Below are 18,475 nucleotides of genomic sequence, written 5' to 3' on the forward strand. Positions count from 1 at the left end.
TTTTATTTGTACTGTTTTTTTCATCAGGAAATTTCTGTTTTATTATTTCATCTATTGAATTGGATGTGGGGGAATCCGGTATAAATTCATAGCAATATCTTGTATCCATAGCAAACCTGTTTGAATGAATTTTTCAAACACAAGCATTTTACCGTTGCATGTTATTTGGATTACAAAACAACGGATTATTATATACATTTTGCACTTTAAAATTTGCTCTTTGAAATTGAATTTTGTTTAATAATACGCGTTTATAATTTCTTGATAATAAAGCGGAAAGTGTTTAATCTGTTTTGAATTTAAATGCGTACAAATAATATCTTGTTTTAACTCCATATCATCGATTTTAGTGATACAGTAATCAAACGCAACTTTCCAAATTGATTGACATTCAGGATCCAAATATTTGTTGAAGAAATTTTAATCTAAAGGCTTACATTTTTAGAAAAATTTCAGGAATGTTTAATCCTACTTCCAGTTTTGTACCTACTACACTTTGATATTTAACTAAATGTGATTTATTTTGCCAAAGAAACTGTATTACAATTAGAAGGATTTTATTTTTAACTTTTTCCGGCAACGGACATACAGTTACAGTATAATATAACCTCGACATTATAAGAGAAGTTAAAAATGTAGCTCTTTTATAACATTTTCACATTTTTGTATTTGTAATTTATCTAACCCTGATTCAGTAATACTTCCAGAACCTAAACTCATGATTTCAGATTTTTGTCTATTAATTTTAGCTCCAGAAGCTTCACTGTACAAATTTAGAACTTTGAAAGTTTCATTTACTGATTCTTTATTTGAAGTAAAAATATTTGTGTCATTTGCGTGTTGAAATATTTTAGCATTTACATTTGATTTTGGGATATTAACACTCTGAATATTTTCATTTTTAATTGGAGCTTGACCTAATGGTTCTGCCACAAATGCAAAGAGGAGAGCAGAAACTGGACACCATTGTTTTATTGAATTATTAAGTTTAACAAACTTTGTAAGGAAACCATTACATTTTACACTGCTGTTTACATTGGTATAAAATATTTTAATCAACTGCATAAATTTAGGACCAAAAAAACAAATTGTTTAAAACCTAAAAACAGATAGTCATGGTCAACCTTATCAAAAGCTTTTTCCTGATCAACTTTTATAAGATAGGCTTCTAAATCATCATTTTCAATTATTTCAATTAGATGTCTGATACGTGATGAAGTGTCTTCAATGTCACGGCCTAATATGCAACATGTTTGAAAACTAGAAACTAGTTTTGGAAGAACAAATTTTAATCTATTTGACATTTTTCTAGCATTTATTTTGTATTATACACGAAGCAAGAATATCGGTCTAAAAAAGTTTAATAAATGTTTTACCCTTTTATATTTTATAAACTAAGTTTATGATACCATGCCACATGGATCTTGTAAGAATATGTTCTTTTCTATTACTTTAAAATTTAAATTAAAAAAATCTCAAAAACACAAAAATTTACCAAAGAATTCAACTGTTGATCCATCAAACCCGAAGATTTTTTTTGACATGCCAAACAATGACGATTAAATTTGGAGTAGGGGCATTAAGGCCTAGTTTTGGCCCAAGAAAATAAAATATTTGTTTAACATTTCAAATTGGCACATAATATTTAGAAATGCATAGGGTCAAGAAATATAAATGAAAAACATTAAGATTTTTAAAATTTGACGAAAAAACAAGGAAAATCACGAAATTTAATAAAATATGCAAATTAGGTCATGATTTGTTACCATGGTAACTTGTTCGATGTCTATTTTGTTTTGTTTTTCTTAGAACATTATACCTTAGTAACGTTTTCTTTATATTAAGAATATGTATGATCACTTTTGAATTTGCAGTAATTTTTGGGCCAAATAAGGGCCTTATTGCCCCTACTCCTTTCATGTAGAGTTAAATCGGTTCCTAAATTTTCACTGTTTTCATCAGAAACTTTTTCAGAAATATATTCCAAAATTAATTTTGCGTTATTTTTATTTTTTACTGTACTAGAGTATAACTCTTTATAAGATATATGTACTTCTTCTAATATTTCATCTGTAAATTTAAATTTGTCCTCAATTGTTTTTAATTCTTTTACAGCGTTATTATTTTGTTTATATTTTTCAAGTTGCAAAAAATATTTAGAACTTTTATCACCGTCTGTAGCCCATTGGGCCTTTGAGCGCATAATTGCACCTTGGCAAATGTTATCGTCTTATGTTTTAAGTTTTAGTTTAACTTCTTCGAACGTATTTACATCAACATTTATATTAATTACCGCCATAGACGATAGTTTTTCGTATTCATTTTGAAGCTTAAAATATTCTGACTTTTCAATACGCGATTTATTTTGCGCTTGAAATTGTCCTACCAAATAAGCGGCAACTTTTTTCTTTTTCAATTAATCGTTAATTTATTGATCATAATCCTCGTCATGTAATAACAAATTATTAAATATCCATAACCCTGGGCCTCTCTCAAATTCAGTAAAATCTATATATAGATTGACAAAAGAGTGGTCACTGAAAGTATAATGTTTATAATACACGTTTTTAACGAATTGTGAATATGCTGTAAAAAACTGTAAAAGTAAAGTGATCTGCGTACGCAAAAACGGTAGAATGTTTATCTGAATTTGGAATTTCTTTTTCTTTTATGTTTTTATTTTTCAAAATTGCCTGAGGTTCAGCTGCTATAACGTAGCAAAGAGCAGAAATTGGACACCCCTGTCTTAAACTATTTTTCTTAAATATGAATTAGATATTTATCACTCTGTCAAAGGCCTTTTCTTGGTCTATTTTAATCAAATATCCTTCTAAATTATCATTTTCTATTAATTCAATTATGTATCTCAGACAATGTCTCTACCTAAACAGACAATGTCTCTACCTAAAATGCAACATGTTTGACTGGGAGAAATTATACATGTTTTAATCTATAAGCCATTATTCGTGCCAAGATTTTATAATCAACATTTAATAGCGATATGGGTCTATAATTTGAAATTTTATTTCTTTTGCCTTTTTTTTTTATAAATCAATGTTATCATAACTTATCTCATTGAACGAGGCATTATTTTTTCTTGATCTATGACTTGAAAAATTTTATGAAAAATTTCACCAAATAAATGAAAAAATACAATAAAACGAGACTGTTAAACCGTCAGAACCAGGACTTTTGTTTTTATTCATTTCATGTAAAGATTTAAAGATTTCTTCTAATGTTACATCTGAATTACAAAAATTTACATCATCTTCAGAAACTTTATTTGTTAGAAAATTGCTAATTTCTTTCATTTTAGATTCATCAATAGTTGTACATGAGTACAGATCTTTATAATAATCTTGTATTTCATCTAAGACATCAGTAGATGTTTTCAGCAATAAGCCGTGATCATTTTCTAATTCTTTAATAGCATTATTTTTTGGTCTAAATTTTTCCAACTGCAGGAAATATTTAGAGTTTTGAGCCCAGTAAGCTTTTGATCTAAGAATTGCGCCTTTACATATTTTATCCTCAAAATCTTTCATTTTAGATTTTATTTCTTCATATTCATTCACATTATATTGCTGCTAGATTTGAAATCTTATCAAACTTGTTTTGTATTTTAAAATATTCCGCTTTTTCTCTACATTTTTTATCTCTAGCATTCACTTGAGTTTCTCTATTTATTCTATATTATCTATCCAAATTAATGGGGCTTCATTATAAAGTCCGTATTTCTTTTCGTTTATAATTTAATTGTTAATTTTTTCAACATACACTTCATCGTCCAGGAGCATATTATTGAAAATCAACACACCCGGCCCGCGTTCGATTAAAGAAAAGTCGATATTCAATACAACAAACGAATGATCCGTAAAATCTGTGTGTATATAATACACATTTTTAACGAACGACGTAAATATTTTAGAAATGAAAATATAATCGATCCGATTCTGGACTAATTTGTTCTCGATCACACATCTCCAAGAAAAAACCCGCGATCTTGGGAATCGAGCGCGCCACACATCAAAATGTTAAAGCTATCTTATAAATTATTAACCAATTTAAAAGCTTTATCTTCAAAATGTTTTCCAACCCTATCCAATTGGGATAGGGATTGATTGAATTCACCAAGCAATATGAAATCATCCGACTTCGGTATATTATCATTTACTTCAGAAAATCAGGGTTCCAAAAGGTTTCCTGTAAAGCTACAATATCATATCTATTTTCAGAACAAATTGCACACAACTTTATAAATTTAGCAACATCTAACAAAACCATTAACATTGATGGATACACACTGAACCATGGAGAAAAAAATATACCAAGTAAGTTGTCCCTTGAAAGCGAAAAATTAAGTATTTTTAGGACTCGACTTATTACCGACAGAATGTCTTCTAACATATGGAATATTTCGCCTAACAACAATGCGATTACGTCTAGCTCCGCCACCATATTTCACTAATTCGTTAGCCATTTCTTCGTCAGTCATTTCAACCAAAGACTCATTTTATGAGTTCAACTTGTCAATAGATACATCAGGGTCAGAGGTCATGGTACACTCTTCGTGTTCAATGTCTGCTCTGCAGATATATCCCCAGGGCTGGGCACATTATTATCAAAAGAATTAACAACATTGTCATTATCAATAAGTAAATCAAGTTCATTATCAACTGCTTCATCAGCAACTTCGGTCGTCGTTGTTTCACACGGTATTTCTGCTTCACACATCTCAGTCTCTGTTATATTTAATTCTTCACCATTGGATTCATCATTGTTATGTTCATCAACGTTTATAACGGTATCTGCATTGTTGTGTACTTCAACGGTTATAACGGTATCGGCATTTAAATTGTCAATAACGGGTTTAGATTTCTCTAACGTTTCACTTGTAGGTGTGTCATTTTCAACTCGACTTTTCTTCTGGAGGGGTTGTTCGGATTCATCGTTTTGCTCGTTTTCATTGGTATCACGCTGTTTTGGTTTAGTTTCCTGGTTCTTTTTTTTCGTCGTTTTTTTTTCAGGATTTTCAGAAGCAGTACAATTATCTGACGACTCGCACTTACATCTACGAGGATAAAATCCACATATATACATTTGAAGCTTTGACAATATTTGGAAATATGCCAAAAACTCTGACACTGATAACACTTATTGTTTGGACAGTTTAGATACAAATGGTTAGGTGACAAGCAATTCGAACACACCTTTGATTGGTGGTCGTGTTTGACTCTATTGTATTCATGTTGATTGTTACCTTAATCAAACTTCATGGTGTACGGAAGACTGGATATATTTGGCGGAAATTTAAATACAAGATATCTCGTTCCGTCGGTCACACTCGTACTTTCATACATGTGTTGTTTTATCGGAGATTTTAATTCAAAATTATATGCTTCCAACTTATCTCTAATCACATCATCAGAAATAAAGACCGGCAAGTGCATAAAGCTTACAACTCTATCTTTGGAATATATCGCTTTGCAATTATATCTAGTTGTACCAATTACAAAAGGACCATTACTGAGTTCATCAGCCGCGTCACTGTTTGCTACAGTTATTTACTATAAGTTACCACTTCTGGGTACCACCGTTAAAACGTTACCTTCTCCACACAAAAACTCAGCTTCTTCTATAATCCTATTTGCACCAACCTTCTTGTTGTCTACAACGTCAACAATTAATGTCAGTTCTTTTAAAAGACGGCCTCCCCTCTCACCAGACATGGCGAAGGGGAAGTCTAAAGTCACTCAAAATTCAAAAATAACAATTAAAAGCTCAGAATATACCTGACTTGGAACAGTAACTTTGCCGATCGCAGGCCACCAAAACTTGATGGCCTGCGGGTACACTAAATATCTTCTGGATTACACTCTTTGATGAAAACACGTCAGCACATCATGGAAGTCAAACCGGAAGTCCTGGAGACTGGCATGTCAAGCTTTAGAATTTTTAGGTAGGGATGTTTTTACCTGGACATTTGTCATATGCATGTATACCGTATACAACATATTAAAGGATGAATTATATTGACAAATTGATTATAACGGCTAATCGACATTATCTGAAACATATATTGATGTTGTCACATGTAATGCATCCTACTCTAAAATCTAGCTGGGTTTCTTTTACCAGAAACCAATTACCAGAACATATCCATAAACATTTCGTTCACTAGATCGAAAATATGCATAAACCCTTAACAGAACATATATCCATGACATAGTCCTCCATTACAATTACTACATAATTACACATTTATAAGTCTTTTTGATGATAACCTTAGGTCTATCAGTGACAGGATTAGAAAAAAAACCTCTATTTTCTTCTCTCAAAAATTATGCTACGTCCCTGGGTGGGCTCGAACCACCAACCTTTCGGTTAACAGCCGAACGCGCTAACTTTTTTATCATTAATAAAATTTTTATTACATATTTACATACTGTCACCATTGAGACATCCCTCGTTGGTGAGAATTTTGCTATATACAGAGTTGTTAGTAGTTATCCTCCTACATTAGTAAAAAAATAAAATACATCTAGATGTTCATGTTTTAAAAGTTAAAAGAATTATATACAGCATATATATTTTTTTATGGCCATTCATTTTTCAAAAAAGTCTATATGAATATCGACGGTGGACAAATTCTATATTGAAAGCGAGACAACTCTAAAATCTTTTCAAAAGTCAAACACACCTAAGTGCGATCGATAATTTTACGTTGGAATGTTATCTATTGTTCTAACAACCAATCAAATAGAAGTAACTGTCTAGACAAACAAAACTATGTTGTCGTTTTGAATATCTAATAAAGTGTTTTTGTGTAAAAAATATTTGTAGAATAATTGTCTTTGTTGTGTCATTTTATAATACGTGTATGCGTATTCAATGTATTTTCTTATTGTGTATTTGAAAAAACGTAGTGCATCTATTTCTTTGTCATGAAAAACTTTTAAATTCCGTGTTTTGAATATGCAAACTCGGGCTACACTGAGGAAAAAATTTAGAAAATAAGTATTAATATCTTGTGAACGTTTTAAAAACCCAAGTAACAATAACTGTTCATAATCAATGGAATTAACCATGTCAGGTGGGTAATTAATAAAGATGTTGTGTAATGTGTCTTTCAGGTAATCATGAAGTGGTTGAATCTTTTGACAATGTACAAACAGGTGACCAAGATTCTCTATACCTTGGCCGCATGCTTTGCATGTGCCTGTATCTGCCCGACCTATTCTGACCAACTTTTCAAGTGTAAAAATAGCTCGATGGACAATCCTATAATTTAAACAATGACAATCAGGAGGTAAACAACTCTGATTGACAACCAAATAAAGACTTTTGAAATTGAGAGGCGGATACTGCTCCTCCCAATGCTTTTCAGCAGAGGGCGTTTCAAAAAAATTTTGACAGAAGAAGGCTGTAAAATAATTTCGTCACAGCACTTCTAAAATGAATTTCTCTGTCATTATCTAAACAAATTTTAACAATCGGAGCATTTTCAACATTCAGAGGATTTTCGGATTTTAATAGTTCTTTCCACTCTTCAGGAATACATCGTATGATTTTTTCGAAAGCTGTTTTTATTTGTTCTGTTTTTTTCATCAGGAAATTTTTGTTTTATTATTTCATCTATTGAATTTGATGTGAAGAAACCCGGCATAAATTCATAGCAAATGTCTTTTATCCGTATCAAGCCTGTTTGAATGAATTTTTCAAACAGAAGCATTTTACCGTTGCATGTTATATTTGGATTACAAAACAGCGGATTATTATATACATGTTGCACTTGAAAATCGATTTTGAAATCGGCTTTTATTTTATAATATGCGTTTATCATTTCTTGATAATAAAGTGGTAAGTATTTAATCTGTTTTGAATTTAAATGCGTATACACAATATCTTGTTTTAAATCCATATTATCGATTTTAGTAATAAAGTAATCAAACGCACCTTTCCAGATTGATTGACATTCAGGATCCAAATATTTTTTAAGAAATTTTAGTCTAAAGGCTTGCATTTTGAGAAAAATATCAGGAATATTTAATCCACCTTCAAGTTTTGTACCTACTACACTTTGATATTTTACTAAATGTGATTTATTTTGCCAAAGAAACTTTATAACAATTAGACGGATTTCATTTTTAACTTTTTCTGGCAATGGACATACAGTTACAGTATAATATAACCTCGACATTATAAGGGAAGTTAAAACTGTAGCTCGACCTGGTAAAGTTAAATCTCTTTTATTCCAAAAGAGAATAAAATTGTTTTTATCTTTTTTATTTTATCTTTCCAGTTTAGAATTTCACATAACTCTTTATCTTTTCCAACATATATGCCTAAAACTTTTGTTACATTTTCACATTTTTGTATATTTAGTTTATGTAACTCTGAATCAGTAATATTGCCAGAACCTAAGCACATAATTTCAGATTTTTGTCTGTTAATTTTAGCTCCAGAAGCTTCACTGTACAAATTTAGAACTTTGAAAGTTTCATTTACAGATTCTTTATTTGAAGTAAAAATATTTGTGTCATCTGCGTGTTGAAATATTTTATCATTTACAGTTGACTTTGGGATATTTACACTCTGGATATTTTTATTTTTAATTATATCTTGACCTAATGGTTCTGCCACCAATACATAGAGGAGAGCAGAAACTGGACACCCTTGTTTTATTGAATTATTAAGTTTAACATACTTTGTAAGGAAACCATTACATTTTACACTGCTGTTTACATTGTTATAGAATATTTTAATCCACTGCATAAATTTAGGACCAAAACCAAATTTTTCTAAAACTAGAAACAGATAGTCATGGTCAACCTTATCAAAAGCTTTTTCCTGATCAACTTTTATAAGATAGGCCTCTAAATCATCATTTTCAATTATTTCAATTAAATCTCTTATACTTGATGTAGTGTCTGCAATGTCACGGCCTAATATGCAACATGTTTGAAAACTAGACACTAGTTTCGGCAGAACAAATTTTAATCTATTAGACATTATTCTAGCAATTATTTTGTAGTCTACACAAAGCAAAGATATCGGTCTAAAATTTTTTAATGAATTTTTATCCCCTTTGTTTTTATAAACTAAGTTTATTATACCATGCCGCATGGATCTTGTTAATATATGTTCTTCTTCTATAACTTTAAAAATTTTCAGAAAAATCTCACCAAACAAATGAAAAAATTTACAAAAGAACTCAACTGTTAGTCCATCAGGACCTGGTGATTTATTTTTTGACATGCCAAATAATGACGATTTAATTTCATGCAGAGTTAAATCTGTTTCTAAATTTTCACCGTCTTCATCAGAAACTTTTTCAGAAATAAATTCCAAAATTTCTTTTGTTTTATCTTTATCTATTACTGCACTAGAGTATAACTCTTTATAAAATTTATGTACTTTCTATCTGTAGTTTTTAAAATTTTGCCCTCTGTCGTTTTTAATTCTTTTACAGCGTTACTATTTTGTTTATATTTTTCAAGTTGCAAAAAATATTTAGAACTTTTATCACCGTCTATGGCCCATTGAGCCTTTGAGCGCAATATTGCACCTTTACAAATTTTATCTTCATATGCTTTAAGTTTTAGTTTCATTTCTTCGAACTTATTTACATCAAAATTTACATTATTTACTGCCATAGACGATAGTTTTTCATATTCATTTTGAAGCTTAAAATATTCTGACTTTTCAATACGCGATTTATTTTGCGCATATGATTTTGATAATTGTTTAATTTTAAATTTTAAATTATCATACCAAATAAGCGGCTCATCATCAAAAAGTCTACAGCTTTTTTCTTCTTCAATAAGTCGTGAAATTTTTTTAACATAATCCTCGTCGTGTAATAACAAATTATTAAATATCCATAACCCTGGGCCTCTCTCAATTTCAGTAAAATCTATATTTAGATTAACAAAAGAGTGGTCACTGAATGTATTATGTTTATAATACACATTTTTGACGAATTGTGAATATGCTTTCGGAATGAAAATGTGGTCAATTCTACTTTGTATTAGGACATTTTGAACGATACGACGCCAAGAGAAGGTTCGTGCATTTTGATTTCTCGCTCGCCATACATCATACAAGTAAGACATGTCACAAATATTTGTGAGTTTTTTGTATGCTTTATCTTGTGTGTGTTCTGTTTTACCACAACGGTCAAGACTTGACAGAGATGTATTCATATCACCTAGTAAAATAATATTTTCCGAATTCGGCATTTTAGAAGTAAGTCTCTCAAAAAAAGTAATTTTCTCTTGCATTATGTTTGGAACATAGCAATTAATTATATCAATAGTTTTATCATCCTGTTTAAAGGAAATATGGATACATCTACCGTCAAAACTTTGAACTTCCGACACTTGATTTTGTACCCTTTTGCTTATTAAAAAAGCAACACCTTGTCTCAGGTTTACACCATTACAAAAATATATTTTTCCTTCCCAAAATTTTTCAATATTTGGAATAATACCATCATCCCAAAAGGTTTCTTGTATACCAACAATATCAAAATAATTTTCTGTACAATATTTTGTAAAATTCTGAAACTTTGTTACATCTCTGAGACAATTAGCATTTATGCTAACAATATTTACCATCAACAAGAAAAATAAACAATAAAGGTGTGTACCTATGAACTTGAACTTGGTTGTTTAAGGGGGAGTTTGGACTTAGGATTAGACTTCATCTTCTTAATATCCTCAGGGGTGAGGTTGGGGCTAGTAACTAAACGACGCCTTCTTTTTTTCCCCATATTACGAGCCAGTTCCTCATCAGTTATTTCCATTTCATTCTCACTGGCAATCGAAGACTCTGCATTTTTGTCAACATCAGAATCAACCACAACATTTGACTCATGAGAAACTGACTCGTTCACTTTTTTTGACCCCCCTTTTTTATGCAAAATATTTATTTCATTGTCAATTAAATTGTCTTTTGAAAGTTCATGTACTGTCATAACTTCAGTTTGTTCATCATCATCACCGGAATCAGTTTTAGGATTTTCATCTAGGATAAGTTCATCTTGTGCATTATTTTCATCTAGGTTTAGTTCATCTTGGGCAGTATTTACATCGGAATTTTCTTTAACATCTGTTACTTCATCACGGTCATCTAAATTTAGCGTATCATCAACATCATCACGATCATCATTGTTAACCTCTTCGTCTTCTTCCATTTGTTCATCATTAGTTACGTTATCATTTTCGACATTAGAGTCTTCAGCATTCACGTCATCTTGGGGTTCTGTATCAGGACGATCATGATCCCATACAAATTCACAGGTACAGTTAGCTGGATACCGGTGACACTTATCACAGCGTGGTTTCGGACAATTGCGTGCCAAATGACCACTCTCTTTGCAACGATAACACATATTATCAGGACAGTTAATATAAACATGGCCGGATTCGAAACATTTCGAACAGACCCTTTTCTGGTTGTCATGTAATACTCGTATGTATTCGTGCGAATTTACACCTGTCGAAAATTTCATACTGTACGGTAGACTTTGACGAAATTCAGGGAATCTTACTAACACGTACCTTGTACCATCTGCAATGGACGTGCCAGGATGCATTCGGCGTTTAATAGGTGATATAAGTTCTGCACCGAAATCTTCTAGTTTTTTCGTAATTTCATCATCCGTCACGTAATATGACACATTAAGGAAGCTCACCATTTTTTGCTTTGAAAATACAGCGTTCGGCTGGAATTTCACATTGTTAACTTTGAACCCAGTATCACACAACAAATCAACAGCTTCTAATTCTTTAAGAGTTATTTCGTAAACATTTCCGTTTTTAGGTACGCAAGCCTCTACTACACCTTCACCAATTTCTGCTTCTACACTATTTATTACAGACAAGGCCGAAACATTTTTATTGTCCCCAACATCAACAAGGACAGTCTGTTCCTTCACAGTTCTATTCGCCCCCCTTTCACCAGGCATGGTGAAGGGAGGTTTCAAAAACGCTTTAAAATGTCAAATATATGGAAAATAAATCTCGATTATCAAAGGAAATGTCACTAAGAGTAATCACTTACACCTTAAGCCATGGATGGCTCGTCCAAAGACGAAAACAATTTCGATTGAAATTCAGCTATGAATATTACGTCCTTCTCGCTGAATGTCCAAACCGGAAGTCCCCGAACGCGCTAACCAATTGCGCCACAGAGACTGGCATGTTAAGCTTTAGAATTTTTAGGTAATGATGTTTTTACCTGGACATTTGTCATATGCATGTATACCGTATACAACATATTAAAGGATGCATTATATTGACCAATTGATTATAACGGTCTAATCGACATTATCTGAAACATATAGTGATGATGTCACCACATGTAATGCATTCAATCTTTAAAAATTCGACTTTAAAATCTAGCTGGGTTTCTTTTACCAGAAATCAAGAACCAGAACATGTTCATAAAAATTTCGTTCACTAGATCGAAAATGGGCATAAACCCTTAACAGAACATATATCCATGACATAGTCCTCCACTACAATTACTACATAATTACACGTTTATAAGTCTTTTTGATGATAACCTTAGGTCTATCAGTGACAAGATGAGAATAAAACTCTATTTTCTTCTTGCAAAAATTATGCTACGTCCCTGGGTGGGCTCGAACCACCAACCTTTCGGTTAACAGCCGAACGCGCTAACCAATTGCGCCACAGAGACTGGCATGTCAAGCTTTAGAATTTTTAGGTAGTGATGTTTTTACCTGGACATTTGTCATATGCATGTATACCGTATACAACATATTAAAGGATGCATTATATTGACCAATTGATTATAACGGTCTAATCGACATTATCTGAAACATATAGTGATGATGTCACCACATGTAATGCATTCGATCTTTAAATATTCGACGATAAAATCTAGCTGGGTTTCTTTTACCAGAAATCAAGTACCAGAACATGTTCATAAAAATTTCGTTCACTAGATCGAAAATGTGCATAAACCCTTAACAGAACATATATCCATGACATAGTCCTCCACTACAATTACTACATAATTACACATTTATAAGTCTTTTTGATGATAACCTTAGGTCTATCAGTGACAAGATGAGAATAAAACTCTATTTTCTTCTTGCAAAAATTATGCTACGTCCCTGGGTGGGCTCGAACCACCAACCTTTCGGTTAACAGCCGAACGCGCTAACCAATTGCGCCACAGAGACTGGCATGTCAAGCTTTAGAATTTTTAGGTAGTGATGTTTTTACCTGGACATTTGTCATATGCATGTATACCGTATACAACATATTAAAGGATGCATTATATTGACCAATTGATTATAACGGTCTAATCGACATTATCTGAAACATTTAGTGATGATGTCACCACATGTAATGCATTCGATCTTTAAAAATTCGACTTTAAAATCTAGCTGGGTTTCTTTTACCAGAAATCAAGTACCAGAATATGTTCATAAAAATTTCGTTCACTAGATCGAAAATGTGCATAAACCCTTAACAGAACATATATCCATGACATAGTCCTCCACTACAATTACTACATAATTACACATTTATAAGTCTTTTTGATGATAACCTTAGGTCTATCAGTGACAAGATGAGAATAAAACTCTATTTTCTTCTTGCAAAAATTATGCTACGTCACTGGGTGGGCTCGAACCACCAACCTTTCGGTTAACAGCCGAACGCGCTAACCAATTGCGCCACAGAGACTGGCATGTCAAGCTTTAGAATTTTTAGGTAGTGATGTTTTTACCTGGACATTTGTCATATGCATGTATACCGTATACAACATATTAAAGGATGCATTATATTGACCAATTGATTATAACGGTCTAATCGATAATTATCTGAAACATATAGTGATGATGTCACCACATGTAATGCATTCGATCTTTAAAAATTCGACTTTAAAATCTAGCTGGGTTTCTTTTACCAGAAATCAAGTACCAGAACATGTTCATAAAAATTTCGTTCACTAGATCGAAAATGTGCATAAACCCTTAACAGAACATATATCCATGACATAGTCCTCCACTACAATTACTACATAATTACACATTTATAAGTCTTTTTGATGATAACCTTAGGTCTATCAGTGACAAGATGAGAATAAAACTCTATTTTCTTCTTGCAAAAATTATGCTACGTCCCTGGGTGGGCTCGAACCACCAACCTTTCGGTTAACAGCCGAACGCGCTAACTTTTTTTTATCATTTATAAAATTTTTATTACATATTTACATACTGTCACCATTGAGACATCCCTCTTTGGTGAGAATTTTTCTATATACAGAGTTGTTAGTAGTTATCCTCCTACATTAGTAAAAAATAAAATACATCTAGATGATACATGTTTTAAAAGTTAAAAGAAATATATACAGCATATATGTCTCTATTTTTTTTTTGATTGCGATTCATTTTTCCAAAAAAAAGTCTATATGAATAGACGGTGGACAAATTCTATATTGAAAGCGAGACAACTCCAAAATATTTTCAAAAGTCGAACACACCTAAGTGCAATCGATAATTTTACGTTGGAATGTGATCTATTGTTCTAAGAACCAATCAAATGGAAGTTACTGTCTAGACAAACAAAACTATGTTGTCGTTCTGAATATCTAATAAAGTGTTTTTGTGTAAAAAATATTTGTAGAATAATTGTCTTTGTTGTGTCATTTTATAATACATGTATGCGTATTCAATGTATTTTCTTATTGTGTATTTGAAAAAACGTAGTGCATCAATTTCTTTGTCATGAAAAACTTTTAAATTCCGTGTTTTGAATATGCAAACTCGGGCTACACTAAGGAAAAAGTTTAGAAAATATGTATTAATATCTTGTGAACGTTTTAAAAACCCAAGTAAAAATAACTGTTCATAATCAATGGAATTAACCATATCAGGTGGGTAATTGATAAATATGTTGTGTAATGTGTCTTTCAGGTAATCATGAAGCGGTTGAATCTTTTGACAATGTACAAACAGGTGACCAAGATTTTCTATACCTAGGCCGCACGCTTTGCATGTGCCTGTATCTGCCTGACCTATACTGACCAACTTTTCAAGTGTAAAAATAGCTCGATGGACAATCCTATAATTTAAACAATGACAATCAGGAGGTAAACAACTCTGATTGACAACCAAATAAAGACTTTTGAAATTGAGAGGCGGGTATTGCTCCTCCCAATGCTTTTCAGCAGAGGGCGTTTCAAAAAATTTTGATAGAAGAAGGCTGTAAAATAATTTCGTCACAGCACTTCTAAAATGAATTTCTCTGTCATTATCTAAACAAATTTTAACAATCGGAGCATTTTCAACATTCAGAGGATTTTCGGATTTTAATAGTTCTTTCCACTCTTCAGGAATACATCGTATGATTTTTTCGAAAGCTGTTTTTATTTGTTCTGTTTTTTCATCAGGAAATTTTTGTTTTATTATTTCATCTATTGAATTTGATGTGAAGAAACCCGGCATAAATTCATAGCAAATGTCTTTTATCCGTATCAAGCCTGTTTGAATGAATGTTTCAAACAGAAGCATTTTACCGTTGTATGTTATATTTGGATTACAAAACAGCGGATTATTATATACATGCTGCACTTGAAATTCGATTTTAAAATCGGCTTTTATTTTATAATATGCGTTTATCATTTCTTGATAATAAAGTGGTAAGTGTTTAATCTGTTTTGAATTTAAATGCGTATACACAATATCTTGTTTTAAATCCATATTATCGATTTTAGTGATAAAATAATCAAACGCACCTTTCCAGATTGATTGACATTCAGGATCCAAATATTTTTTTAGAAATTTTAGTCTGAAGGCTTGCATTTTTAGAAAGATATCAGGAATATTTAATCCACCTTCAAGTTTTGTACCTACTACACTTTGATATTTTACTAAATGTGATTTATTTTGCCAAAGAAACTTTATAACAATTAGACGGATTTCATTTTTAACTTTTTCTGGCAATGGACATACAGTTACAGTATAATATAACCTCGACATTATAAGGGAAGTTAAAACTGTAGCTCGACCTGGTAAAGTTAAATCTCTTTTATTCCAAAAGAATAAAATTGTTTTTATCTTTTTTATTTTATCTTTCCAGTTTAGAATTTCACATAACTCTTTATCTTTTCCAACATATATGCCTAACACTTTTGTTACATTTTCACATTTTTGTATTTTTAGTTTATTTAACTCTGAATCAGTAATATTGCCAGAACCTAAACTCATAATTTCAGATTTTTGTCTATTAATTTTAGCTCCAGAAGCTTCACTGTACAAATTTAGAACTTTGATAGTTTCATTTACAGATTCTTTATTTGAAGTAAAAATATTTGTGTCATCTGCGTGTTGAAATATTTTAGCATTTACAGTTGACTTTGGGATATTTACACTCTGGATATTTTTATTTTTAATTATAGCTTGACCTAATGGTTCTGCCACCAATACATAGAGGAGAGCAGAAACTGGACACCCTTGTTTTATTGAATTATTAAGTTTAACATACTTTGTAAGGAAACCATTACATTTTACACTGCTGTTTACATTGTTATAGAATATTTTAATCCACTGCATAAATTTAGGACCAAAACCAAATTTTTCTAAAACTAGAAACAGATAGTCATGGTCAACCTTATCAAAAGCTTTTTCCTGATCAACTTTTATAAGATAGGCTTCTAAATCATCATTTTCAATTATTTCAATTAAATCTCTTATACTTGATGTAGTGTCTGCAATGTCACGGCCTAATATGCAACATGTTTGAAAACTAGACACTAGTTTCGGCAGAACAAATTTTAATCTATTAGACATTATTCTAGCAATTATTTTGTAGTCTACACAAAGCAAAGATATCGGTCTAAAAATTTTTAATGAATTTTTATCCCCTTTGTTTTTATAAACTAAGTTTATTATACCATGCCGCATGGATCTTGTTAATATATGTTCTTCTTCTATAACTTTAAAAATTTTAAGAAAAATCTCACCAAACAAATGAAAAAAATTACAAAAGAACTCAACTGTTAGTCCATCAGGACCTGGTGATTTATTTTTTGACATGCCAAATAATGACGATTTAATTTCATGCAGAGTTAAATCGGTTTCTAAATTTTCACTGTCTTCATCAGAAACTTTTTCAGAAATAAATTCCAAAATTTCTTTTGCTTTATCTTTATCTATTACTGTACTAGAGTATAACTCTTTATAAAATTTATGTACTTCTTCTAAAATTTCATCAGTAGTTTTTAAAATTTTGCCCTCTGTCGTTTTTAATTCTTTTACAGCGTTACTATTTTGTTTATATTTTTCAAGTTGCAAAAAATATTTAGAACTTTTATCACCGTCTATGGCCCATTGAGCCTTTGAGCGCAATATTGCACCTTTACAAATTTTATCTTCATATGCTTTAAGTTTTAGTTTCATTTCTTCGAACTTATTTACATCAAAATTTACATTATTTACTGCCATAGACGATAGTTTTTCATATTCATTTTGAAGCTTAAAATATTCTGACTTTTCAATACGCGATTTATTTTGCGCATATGATTTTGATAATTGTTTAATTTTAAATTTTAAATTATCATACCAAATAAGCGGCTCATCATCAAAAAGTCTACAGCTTTTTTCTTTTTCAATTAGTCGTGAAAGGACAAGGTATGATAAGGGCCGTTTTTGGCCCCCCTTTTTCCAGAATTTTTAAACTTTAAAGTTGAATCCCATCACGCTTGTGTAATGAACTTCAGTATCTGTTCGTCCCTGTAGAACCTTATTTTTTAGGTGTTATGTACTCAAATATGTTCAAACTTAGACATTGAAAAGGCTTAAACCGACGAAAAGTGTAAGAAATCTACACTTTTGTCAAGATCGGAGACGAAATTTGACATCAGCGCCAACGTAGACCATCTTGAAATTTTTAACCATCAACGGTACTCTTCTGTATCTTTTCCATAACAAAATATCATGGTGGTCTACGTTGGCGCTCATGTCTAAAAATTTGAAAAATAATCCGATTGTTTACATTATTTTGGCAAGTCATTGTAATACGTCATAGGGAACGGCACGGGTAAGAAATTATTCCGGGATACATAATCGATCAGAATATCACGTACGGATAGTATTACGCCGTATCCAGTCATCAAGACTGTCACTCTCTTAAAGAAATATAATGTACGTGAAATTAGACCCATATAAATCAAAATAGTCAAAACACTATGCAGCCAAATACAGAGTTTTGTCCCTTGAAATATGGTGAATTAATTTTTATTCATTATTATTTTCAAATATTCAACGAAATCTTACAAATGAATTTTATAATAAATTCACAATAAATTCAAACCCTTTTTGTAGTTCTGAAGAAAATCATTTCATCAAAACTTATATATTTTGCACTTTGAAGTTTTCTATTTTACCATCTACAGAAAAATATGTTACATATCTATTGGTTTAAATTAAGTAATT

The 18,475-nt window shown here is 31.3% G+C and overlaps 3 non-coding genes across 3 annotated transcripts; all 3 read right to left on the reverse strand.

Annotated features, from left to right (window-relative positions):
• Positions 1-12,634: 12,634 nt before the first annotated feature.
• Trnan-guu (transfer RNA asparagine (anticodon GUU)) lies at positions 12,635-12,708 on the reverse strand. The gene has a single exon. It is a non-coding gene; the product is annotated as a tRNA-Asn (tRNA).
• Positions 12,709-13,142: 434 nt separating this feature from the next.
• On the reverse strand, positions 13,143-13,216 carry Trnan-guu (transfer RNA asparagine (anticodon GUU)). The gene has a single exon. It is a non-coding gene; the product is annotated as a tRNA-Asn (tRNA).
• A 434-nt stretch (positions 13,217-13,650) lies between these two features.
• On the reverse strand, positions 13,651-13,724 carry Trnan-guu (transfer RNA asparagine (anticodon GUU)). The gene has a single exon. It is a non-coding gene; the product is annotated as a tRNA-Asn (tRNA).
• Positions 13,725-18,475: the final 4,751 nt, after the last annotated feature.

Source organism: Mytilus trossulus, chromosome 1 (genome assembly GCF_036588685.1).
Source record: "Mytilus trossulus isolate FHL-02 chromosome 1, PNRI_Mtr1.1.1.hap1, whole genome shotgun sequence".
In the NCBI taxonomy this organism is placed as follows: Eukaryota; Metazoa; Mollusca; class Bivalvia; order Mytilida; family Mytilidae; genus Mytilus; species Mytilus trossulus.